The following is a 13192-nucleotide window of genomic DNA, read 5'->3' as shown; positions in this document are numbered from 1 at the left end:
CGCCAAACATACGGTTGTTCTTGTAAGGAAGGCTGGCGACGATGTCTCCATCTGGAGATGTGGGGATGATTCTGGTAAAGTAACACTGACAAAACTTTTGTTGCGGATGCCTTTATTGACTCCAACGATCGCCGAAGAACAGCGATTACTGTCGTTTATGTACGCAGGTGGTAAGTCACTGTTGTCATGGTTGACAGTAACCACGGATAGTATGCAAAACTGACATTAACGTTTTATTCACATGGCATATAGCATCACGGTAAGGTGTTCATCTACCACGACATATATTTATCGTGCTACGAAATGCTGATCCGTTGAATAATCAAACACGTAGCCATATGATATTTGACGAACTTGGAGTAACCGAGGTTTCTTTACGGATAAACACTCAAAAAGAACCGACATAAAATATACTACTAAATTATGAGCAAATTCCTATAGCGCCTGTATACCATCGGTTAATGACATTTATGGGGGGCCATCAGAATGTGGATACTGCTTGACAAATATCATAGTTTGGTTTTAAACAAATTATATTCGATCTATGACTTTCCGTTGGAGCATCTTGATTTATCCAGTCTGTTGTTGATATTAATTTCAAAGCCACCGTGAATGTAGGCACTGTTGTTAATTTCAGAGCAATTGCGGTCATTCTCAGCAATAAAGCAATAAAGCGATTCTACTCGAGAGATCTATAGGAAGATAGTCATGGACGCACCAGTGGAAAATACGTAGGTTAGATCGCCGTTGATATTTATAATGTCATATCATCACGTTAATGTCAGTCGGACTCCTATTCATATTTAAAAACTACACACCGCATCAAAAAAATCCGGAAAAAAAATAAAGTTAAAATATAACCAGATCAGGTGGTCAATGTAAGCTGTCGTTGACAGAACGTGAACTCCAAAAATTAAACGATGCCCTTAATGGTATACGATTTATTCTTTGCGCGAGTGCTATTTCGGATATAACTGAATCCGGTGGCATATTTCTACTTACCATGGCTATCGCAGCATTAATAGCCGCTGAAGCTACAACCGTTGCAAAAGCAGCTGAGTAAGGTGTAATTGGAACTGCTGCTGAAATGGCATTATAAAAAAGTTACAGGAAAAAGTCTAAGATTGCCAGGGATCCCATACAGAAAGGGTCTGCGAGTTACAGGAACAATTCGATAACAATTCCACCGATGTCAAAGTTTGATTTACCTGATGCTGCTAAGAAAATAAATATCGACAATTTTACAGGTGTTTCTAAGCGCGATTAGTTACCACATAAACCAAATATCCCCGAGACAGGAATTATCAATCTCGATAATAGCACTGGTGCTGACACTCATTGGGCGGCATACGCGATTGATCCACGTGTACTATTCATTTTGATACGTACTGGTTGGCAACGCTGAAGGAATTTATCAGTTATGTGATCCTCTCACTGAGAAAGTTACCGATCTGGTATTCAACATTACCAAGAGAAATATTAACCGATCCACCAATATGTGGCCGTGACGTAATTGCTCTACTCAATGCTGTAAACAAATACCAACAGTACCACCTCACAAAGTCATACATGATTATACTTTACAGAACAATACGATTTAGATAAATCTTAAAGTATAATGGTAAATATTTATGTAAGGTCTCTCAGTAGATTGCTGGTGTTTTCAATGTCATCACGAGAAAGACATACTCGTGCACGAATACAAAATTACACGATTATGTATCAAAATTACATACTTAGTCGAACACGTATTCAAAATTATCGTCGTTGATATCATTAAGCTAACGATGAAACGATATCAGATTCTGAATTTAACATGATACTTAAGACATACAACAAAGTTACTGACATAATCAGTGATTTTAAAAAAAAAAACATGACAGAAATATTAAAGCAGAAAGTCACGAATGCAACCACATGAGAACTAGAATGATATCAGTAAACAAACGACATTGAATTCAGCGTTGTTTTTCCGACCGCAATTCCAGCCAAAGAAATAGCTCTTGCACAAATGCGAGTATACTAAGGTAGGCCTAATGTACATAAAAACATCAAACAATACGTTGGGATTTGCACAAACAAATTAAAGTTGACGGGACACCTGATTGGCAGGATGCAGGTCTGTCTGCAGTAAGTTATCAAATAGAACAAATTCATGACGATCTTCAACGTAGAATAAAATCAGTAACATGACGAGAATACAAGATAGCAATAACAGTTCACGAACCGATCAACATCAATAATATAAATACATTCACTTGACTACGTTGTAGATATTTATCAGTCGTCGAATAGATCTGTATTAAGTTGGCCTGAAGTGGTTCCATTGGCACCAGGTGTAATACCAAAACAAGAAATCTAATTTCACTTCGGATAAACACTAGTACGGGGGAACTAAATTATCTTATGAATGTGGTTTTTGTGTGGTTATAAAAAAGATCTGGACGGAGGTGAATTTCTGTATTTAGAAGATGAATTACTATACTTCGGAGATAAAAGTGATGGAAATATTGTCATTCAGTTGTTGATGGTAATAGAGTAATGAATCTTTACGAAAATGATGTCATATATATTTTTAATGCTATTAATCAAGCACAGAAACAACATCGAGATAATGTATGACAGGGTTTTTCCGAGTATCCTTTCGATATAAAGGAATCGCGCGATGAAATCATTAAACAAAAAGAAATATCAAATCAGTTTTTGATCTTGAATTTGTTCACCACAGTCTTGTACAAACGGTAATTAAATAAGACGGCAGATCTAAACAATGCTTTCTTAAGAAAAACAGGAGCAGATTGTCCAACGTTTAAACTCCATGGATATAACGCAGATGAACTAAATAAATCAGTCAATGATACGATCAATGTATTTTCCTAGGATACTTACCGTGTGGAGAAAAAATAGCGCCACCACCAATTATTCTCTTATATAATAATAATGAACACGCCGAAGGACGTCATATTTCACCAGGAATTGTAAATATATCCTCGACGTTCGCAGTCAATCTTTTATGTGATGTCATAGATGGTAGTTATTAAACATATGTTCAAAAATCATATCAGGCTCAGCAAGGATATATTCTTTGTACTTTTACAACTCAAGTATCACCCAGATATCTGATCGTACAAGAACCAAATAATCCTGTCTATCTACGATGTCATAATTCGTTATTATCAAGGATGCCTTTCAAGCTATCCAATCAGAAAAGAGAAGAAAAAAATCACTGAATCTGAGTTTATACATAAGATCGTATTTATATCGGTATAAAAAAACGATGAACTTTCACTTTCACCTTCGTGGAACCAAGGGCCCTAACGTTCATTTTCTGACATGATCCTTTTTAATTCTCTTATACGAATGTTAGTAGTCTTATTTGCTTCGTATTCATGAGATAATTCTGATCTATTTTTTTCAATCGCGCGAGTCAAAGAGACAAATTATTTCACGTTAGTTTCTTTTACTGCAGCTAGCGATTGGAACATTGCACTTTGAATTATTTTTATAAGTCTGTATTCTGATGATAGTGTGTATCCACCTTAGAACTTACGCTCTTGTAATGATTAAAATAATAAATATTTTTTTCAGGATTTAATTCATCAGATATTTTTAAGCCATCGTGTTTTATTATGATAGTTCATTATTTTTATACACTATATACGTTTAAAAGAATAAAAAAATGAATAAACCGTAGCATGATAAGCGGTTAACTGCAGTCTGAAAATATCATGTAGTATTGATACGAACATTATTTGTTCTTGTTTGTAAATTTATGCTAGCACCTTTTGAGTTTTACTCGCAAAGACTATAAACATGATGCAGATGAAATTCATATTGTAAATCAGGATGTGCTATGTTTTGTCAGTTACAAGTTTCATTGATATGGTACATTCTGTCTGGATTATCTTCATAAAATAAATCCCATATGAAATTATGTAAGAACATTTTATTGTATTCAATATCATCTACATAGTTTACTATTATCTTATAACCCGCCGGTGTTAAAACTCCGATCGATTTTTTTAGTCGAATGTTTATCACAACACCATGTTCATTGCCGGCGAACATCATATATCTCGGATGGCCCCAACTTATTTGCTGGCACCTTGCATGATCGTTCATGATACTAGGATGTTGTTATCTATTTTCCATGGTATATTAATAGTGTTTTCCAAATCTATATTTAACAATGTTCAAAACATACGAAATTACAGAAATATAAAACATTACATATAGCAAAGTATGGCATTGCACAGACAAGTTTGTTGTCAACAACAGCTGGATATTTGATAAACAACTTTTACTAACGATGTTTTCTGCAACAAAAAAAACTCGCATCATCTGCTTCTGCCAACTGTACAATCTGAACTTGCCACGCTTGAAGGTTTAAACATCATTGTGCAATTTCGTATTCGTTTCTTTTTTAAAATTAAGTATTTGAATAACTTGCTGCTTCTTACATAACGTAAACATCACGTCGAATTTTAATTGGCACATATTTTATGTCACTGTCAGATGATATATTTCAAGATATTTTGAACAAAAACAAAATCGAAGAATAAACCACATCTGGATCAGGTTGGAGATTTGATACAATATCATAAATTTTATTTCAGGCTATGAAGCATTGTCCATTGCAAGGTAGCTCTTATAGTGAGATCCCAACTACAATTAAAAACTAAAACTAATATATTAACGTAACATAAAACAAAATAAAGCTGTTTAAGTCATTAGTATTATCAACGTTATTCCCAGTCAATTAACAAGCAGATACAATATTAAATTACATTTTTGATGCAAACAATCTAAACTTTTGCAGGTTTTAATTTCCTGTTTCAGAGAAGTAAATTACAAAATTTGAGAAACAAAATAATCTCCAGCTAAAAGGATGGTTTAACGTATTTGGAGTGGAATATGAGTCTTGAAAGATCTGTCCAAGATATTTTAGCAAGCATTATTGTTCTATTAAACCCACTACTCGTGGATACAATTATGTAATTGGTAGTCATAAGTCTGTACAACAAACACAAAGAAACAAGTATTTCTGTTTCAGATGTTTGCATGGCTGTACGTCTCAGAAAGTATTAGATTGTCCCGTCGATTATTGATAGGACGTGCAGCGAGTAATCCATGCCGGGTTAAGATGACAAACTATTAAAATGTGCAAACTACAGACAAAATATGAAATTTTCTTTTATGATTTATGCTGATTTTGAGTTTATTTTACTTGCAGCACTAAAAGTAGAAACTAATCATAAAACATATTCTACAAGAAAGATAAAATATAATGATCCTTGTCGGGTAGCATGTATATTTGTTTGTGCACGTTAGTAAATGTTTATCGAAAACTGTTAAAATGTACGGCCCGATGTTAACATCGGAAGAACGCCATGCCTTTTGGCTGGTGAAAAAGCTTATCCACAATGTGATGTCATCATGTCTTTGTTCGGTAAGATTAAAACAATGAAACCTCTGACAATAAAACAATAATCTGAATTTGCCTCAAAAAGTAGGCCACATCTGTGAGCAATTGTATGCGCGTCAAGATCACTGTAACGTAACAGGTAAGTATCACGGTCCAGCTCATGACAAATGTAATTTCAAATATATCGCACCAGATTTGTGCAAGTAGGCATTCCAAATTTTAGACGATATGATTCTTATATTATCGTAGAAGCGTTAGGCAACAACGATATAATAAACCTTTTTAAACTTAACAACAACAATTAAATAAAAGTGCATCAAAAAACCCACAGAACAATATGTATATATATATATGTATATATATATATATATATATATATATATATATATATATATATATATATATATATATATATATATATATATATATATATATATATATATATATATCAGTGACACTTGGCAAGTTAAGATTGATTGATAGTCTGCAGTTTCTAGCTGAGTCGTTCGATGAACTCTAAACGTTTGCGGTTAGTTTTGCTAATTCTAATTTTGGTAATAAGTCATGTTTATTTACATTAAAATGTTTATTTCCTTAAGAGTATCTCGATGATTTGGATAGACTTAACGAAACAAGTTTACCTGACCAGGATATGTTTTACTCAAGATTAAATCTTTAAATTATCAGCGATAATGATTACAATTACTCTTGACAAATCTGGAATGAATTCGACTGTAAAGCTTTCGGAGGCTATCTTGGCTTGTGCCTTTATCACAGTTGAACGCAGATATATTTGACAAATTTAAATGAAGTCAGCGCTGATAACCACAGACTAGATCCTGCTGGTACTACTGTCACGGAATGGTGTAAATGTTGTTAATTAAATACATGTACTCGGGTTTCGTTTCTTTTCTCTGTACAACGATACCCGAGGGTGATTATAATATGGTCTATGTATTTCGAAATCGTGAGTACGATTCGTCCTGTGCCACACGTGCAAGGTGCCTTTGATAAAGAATAACGAAAATTCTAAAGGTATAAATACGTTACTACATGTAAAGGACCTTTACAATACTAATGGTTTTGTCAGCAAGCGGCCTGCTTAAAGGATTCGCACAACTCCAGCTGTAGGGGTAGGTAATTTTTGGGTTTTAAGTGATAACTGGTGTATTACCATATTTGCCTTTGCATGTTTGTTATAGTTTTCTTTACATACCATAATGCGTGCATTTTTTATTCTTGTTGCGACGTAGTGCAGGACTTATATTGGTAATGTAAAGCTACATTTTTTAAAAGAATTGTTTACTATTGTCTTATCAAGCAGGGTTAGGTTTACTATTGAACCTGTTTTGTAATTGCCATTATAATATAATCTTTTTAACTTACCATGTATAACGTCCTTACGTTATGTCTGTATCAAGTTTAGTACACTGTATCGGGTATATTTTCAGCTGAGTGTTTTGATGGTAGGAATATCCGGGGTGTCCGGTGTTGTCAGAGGGTAGAAACGTCCGTGTGTCCGGAGCGTTTAAGGTGCCGGAGCGTCTAATGTCTAGCGTCCGGAGTGTCCAGAGGGACTAAGGTGACCCAGCTGTAGAGCCGTCAAAGGACCAGGGGGTCCGGAGGGTCTAATATTTCAAGTATCCGGAGGGTCTAATGTTCAAGTGATCATAGTATTCCGAGGGTCCGGAGTCTATATTGGTTGTGAAATTGATTCGGAAGAGCAGCGGATATGGTGCACAGGTGACGGAGTGCATCTCCACACATGTATTTTTAGCTGTATGCTAATTTTGGGTTAGTAATACCCAGTGTATTATTCAAGACTGGAAGGATAGATTGTATATCCGTTCTTGTTTAGTGACATAATTTCGCTACCTGAGCGAATACATTTTTTTACTATGTGTAAAGACTTACATTGTTTACTATTTGAGTGAACTATATTCATCTTTCCATTATTGAATCATTTGTGAAATCATTTATCCTGTGTTTAGGGTTACTGACCTAAATTTATTTGTATATTCATTTTTCCATCTTTGAAACTGTGCGTTTTTTTGTTAAATAGATCCAATATTTGGATTATAAATACGCACACATCTTCATAATCCACTACTCATATAAATCGCCACATTAAACCATATATGTGTCGTCAAAACGTGTTCTGTCGTTAATCCGAGATATCCCACCCGGTTATCTTGTTACAACTACGCAACATCTGAACTACTTTGGGACACGTTACGCAAGCACAAAAAAAAATAAATTATAATTGTTAAACAGATCCTAGCATGTTCCGCTTCATCGAACAAAGAATCCAAGGAGGCATTAGTGTTATCTCTAATAAATATGCGATTGGCCAACAATAAATATTTACCCGACCATGATAAAACAGCTCCATCAAGTTTTATAACGTATCTTGACGCAAATAATCTTTAATATTATGCAATGTCTGAACTGGTGCCGGTCACTGGTTTCAAGTGAATCAGTGAAGAACAGATTTTCAAAAGAATTGATACGAAATGTTCGCATGATGATATTAGTTATTTTACTGAGGTAGATCTTGACTATCATGTTGAAATTCATGATAATCATAACGACTATCCATGTTGTGCAGTGTCTAAACTGATCGAATATGGTTTTATATAAAAAATACAACGTTGTTATTCACAAGGCAAAAATGTTGTTGACGAACTAGTTCTCAATCTGACTGACAAACGAAGATACATTTTGCATTACAAAAATCTTAAACAGTCCTTTGATCATGGAATGTTAAGAAAAATGCATCCAGTTTTACAATTTATCAGGATGACAGATTATATCGACGTTAATGCTAGCCGAACAGTAATTGCAGAAAACGAATTTGAATAAAACAATTGTTTCAAGCTCATGAATAACAGCGTATTTGGCAAGACTACATAAATTATACGAAAGCGAGTTAATATTGAACTTGTTCAGAAAGTTACTCATCGTAATTGATTGCATCTGAAGATTATATCAGAAAAATTATATTTAATGAAAACTTAGTACCGATAAATAAACGAAAGACAAAGTTGAAGTTGAATAAACAAGTTTATGTTGGTATGGCTGTAGATGAGATATAAAAGTCGCTAATGTACTGGTTTCAATACAAATTTGTTAAGGTAAAATGACCTGATGCATAGGTATTAATCACAGATACTGACTCGATAATGACAGTTGTCAAGAGTTTACGCATGGCGAGAACTGTTTGATCCTTGTGATTATCCTTATCTCAGTAGATTTCATTGTGATCACAACAAAAATAAATAATAGAACAGTTAAGGGATGAAAACAAGTGTGGTCCTATTGTCGAGTGTATCGGATTGCGAAATAGAATGTATTGCTTAATATTACCCGATATCAAAGTCAAAAATCGAGGTAAATGAATCAAACGAAATGTACCTGGTAAAGTAATTGGAGTAGTCTGCGTTAAACGGGTTTTCTGGTCATGTTGAAATTATAGCAATGAAATCAATTTGTCATAATTTCAAACTGATGTTATCACAAACTCTGGTCTGTGTAATTTTGATGAAAAGCGATGCTGTTCTGATTTCATTAACACATTCGCGTTAGGATATAAAAAGTGTGAAGGTGTTGATTTTATCAAGCTTGTTTTGATTGGTCATTACAGTAACATTTTACGTAAATGTCAAAAATTGGTAATAGTAAAATTTTTTGAAAAATGTTAATTTAAAATTGATACTGAATTCAAGTACAAATCACAATAGTCTTGTATAAAGGCATTGCTTCTGAGCCATACTCTTGTCAAGCAGTGGTGCTCAATACGTGATAAGTTCGGGAAACATACAGGGCTCAGGTAGGTCATTTTAATCGTACCGTTGGGCCTAATTACCATGTGGTGTGTATCTGACATTGACTGTTTGGAAAACAAGAGAAAACGCAGGTAACCCAATGAGTACTGAAGTATTGTAGACCCGTATAACCCAATGAGTACTGAAGTATTGTAGACCCGTATAACCCAACGAGTACTAAAGTATTGTAGACCCGTATAAATCATGCACTCCCAGCGACTTAAAATATCCTCTTATTGCCGCCAAAAAAAGTCTACCTGCTTAATGGAACGACCATCAAAAGACCCCATGTGCGGTTTGGAGAACTTATATTTCAATTGTATTTGTTCAGTTCGTCCTAGAGAATGTTCAATGATACCTCACACCCGTCTCAAATTAAATGCAGTGCTTAGTATGTTCAAGCGGAATGACGGGAAAATAAGACCATTATTATTTTAATTTTTTCACCCGGTTGGTGCGTATATCATGTGCTAACCCACATAACATAATACCATCCTTTAATGGTGTTTAACCGTTCAATTAATGCAGCTAGACACTATGCATATTTAAATATTGCCAAGTGCTAGGAGTCGATATATACGTTAACATATATATATATATATATATATTTAGTTATTTATTTATTTATTTATATATGTGTGTGTATATGTGCGTGTGTGTGTGTGTGTGTTAGGTCTGAGAATCTTAACTCAACATGGGTACCAATAATCCCTTCAGAAAACAATAGCTGACATCGAAAAAATATATTATAATGGTTATGCTTTGTGCACTTTTCCTACTTACGAAAACTGTTATGTTTTTTTTTTTTTTTTTAATGTAGCTCGTATATTTAGCAACTTAAATTCACATATGTTGCAACTTCAATTCGCTGAAAGGAATATCCTGCTTAGAACATGGAGTGTTATCAATTTTTCTAGAGCGTATTGCGATATATCTTAATGTTTAGACAAATAGAGTTAGTCCGTATTAGACGGTATTTTCTTCTTGTTCATTTTGATGTCAACATCGGACTATATTCAGGCTTCAATACACGTATCTAAATGTTGAACATTGATTTGCTGATTTGCTAGAAATGTATATGAATTTCATTTATACTAAACGTCGTCTATCCAATTAATTTCGCACCAATTCAGATATGGACCGAATTTGATACATGGTCATTGACCGGATAAGTTGTTTCTGTCGGTGGTGATTATAAAGGTGAAGGCACATATTTATTGTAATGACCATCGGTATTCAAGCGTTTCTTAAGAGTTGACCTGTCAAGGTAGGCCACGCTGATTGTCGTCTTTTGTAGCACCCTTAATATTAAAACACAGATCGAACTCAGAGATAACCCAGTAGGATTTATTAGAATCTATTTGGAAATTTGTCCACATAATGCATTTCAATATAACTACCATGTCGCATTAAAGCGGGTGTAGCGTCTTTGCAAATGCAAACATAAGCGATGAATATACTTGGATACAAAATTGTTTTAAAATTGTTTGGCTTACTAGCTGCTAACCTTAAACATTAAATTGTTCGTGCAACTAGTTCGAATCAAATATCAATATTAAGTATGCGATGTATTGTAAACAAACATACCGAAAGAACTGACAGAAGAAATGTATAACTTAAGAAGGTTATCATGGTGCATAGAATTCAATATATGCCTGACTTAATAAGATTGACAAGGAGAAGACACTTTACAGTTCGTGTCTGACTTAAGTGGATAGCTAATGTGATTTAAAAGTAATTAATTCAAGGTAAATAGTTTCACTAACAAGAATCAAGACAGTATTGCGAATAAATGTAAGTTATGGTGATGGCACAAATATTTGAATTTATAATAATTTCTGCAAATAACTGATGGACTATCATACAATTATATTCTTTAGTTTTTGTTAGCACTTGCACGCTGTATTAGAACTGTGGTTTCAAAAGATTCCAGGGATGAACCAGATAAATCTTTAGTGCCTTAAAGCATAACAAAACCTTCCAACGTGGACATTTATCGAATAATGTCATCTTAATTACATTGCTCGTAATGGTATAAACTATAAAACGTTTATAGTTTTAAAGGAACCCAATAAGTTTAGGACATACATCGTTCAGGGTTAGGTATTATATAATGTTATATACATATTGAACGTAACTGCGCCGTATTAGCTTTATGTGTATAATTTCAATGGTCTGGTTCAATACCTGCTCAGGATATTCGGAGTCAGCTACATAAGTTTGACATGTGCAGGTCATAGTTATTAGTGCGTTGTAAACTGTTCCAAATAAACATATACACATATAGGGCAGTCGTCGATGGTGAATACAAATCTCAATGTCTTTACAGTCTAGTACTTTAATTACTTTGCCATATGGAATTCTAGGTGTGTCTAAGTAACGACCTTCATAAACGTTAGACGTATTACAATCCAAATGAAGTGAATAGTTGACACTTAAAGGTATGTAGAATCAAAGTCAATTACTTAAATAATCGATGTTGAATTACTGCGTGACCTGTTTTGACGTTTACTATAGTCTAAGAATAAAAACACTCGGACGTGGGGCAGAAATTAAATCGAACTGTAAGAAAAAGAGATAGGTCCATGTATTACAGGGATCTGACATAATAAAAAAGACTCAGATAAAACTAGTACTCAGCTGTATGGTCGTACTATATCGAAATGCAAACATCGGCTGAAAAAAGCCAGTTGTTGCGGATCTTTATATTAATCGGTAAACATACGACTCGGATTTGCAAATCATAATGTAAGTGGTATGGCTTCATAAAGCAGTACATTGTTTCATCAAACCAATAGCAAAACGTAAATATGATACCTTGAGAGGCCAGTTATTATGTGGGCCACATGATACAGCATGACGGGCAAAATTTGGCTCTCTGGCATCGTGTTTGAGACTCTGGGGTTAGATAATATGACTACAAATTCTGACCAGGTTTATAAGTTCGACGGAGAATGTACATATCATAATGTTCAAGGTTTAATGACACTCGAATAAGTATAGGAAACATTATATACAAGATCCAGTAATATATCAGGGTATATACGACATTTTGCGCTTGATTGTGTCATTGGGGCATTATGTGTTGACCAAAATTGTTGGGTTCACTACCCGCACAGGCCACCCCGACTATGCTATATCGATTTGACATATGCAGGTCATATTTAGTAGGTCATTGCAAACTGTTCGAAATAAGCATAAGGTAGTGTTCGATGACAAAAGAAAGACTGGCTGGTTTCGAAAATATATAATTTTGGATTCAAATTGTTTTTATTACTTTGGCATGGATGAAACAAAATTAAATATTTCAGAATTAATATAACTACCCAGTCCTCTAGTGTTTACTGGCAAATATGTGAAGTCTTGGTAATAATAATAATACATTATTACCCTCCCACATTTAAAAAAAAAAATATTCAACGGGGAACATACTTTTTAGATATGGCAGTAGATGTCTCATAACCGTTTCAACTGTAGTTTTCAAAGACTGCTTTAATGTTAGTACTTGTAACAAATCATATAACCTTGCAAATCGTAAAGTCATAATGAATTTTGAAAACATATACCCCTGCTACTCTTACGTTTGCTGTGATATTCAAGTGATACGAATAACAATGGGGAATACAAATAAAATATTTACGTGAAATGAGTATGAGTGTGTTTTTGAAATGTAATCAACATATATAAGGGCATGTTTCACGTGGCATGAGTACACTCTGCAATAATACGGATTTTGATTTCAAATTCTAAAATATGTTACTTCTCACGGTTAACCAATTTTCATCAAAATTTTAAAATCATGTAGCTGTTGTGTATTCTCGGTATTACCTGTAACGTTATACTTTTATTTTTGTTATTAATAATGAAGCCTAAGAATACGAACGGTCATTGCCCTATGCCATTTTATGACTCATCGGCTTTTTGCATCTTGGGTATATATTGA

Source organism: Sinohyriopsis cumingii, unplaced genomic scaffold (assembly GCF_028554795.1).
Source record: "Sinohyriopsis cumingii isolate HCF-2022 unplaced genomic scaffold, ASM2855479v2 utg000426l, whole genome shotgun sequence".
Classification (NCBI taxonomy): Eukaryota; Metazoa; Mollusca; class Bivalvia; order Unionida; family Unionidae; genus Sinohyriopsis; species Sinohyriopsis cumingii.
Note: the sequence above shows the minus strand (reverse complement) of the source record.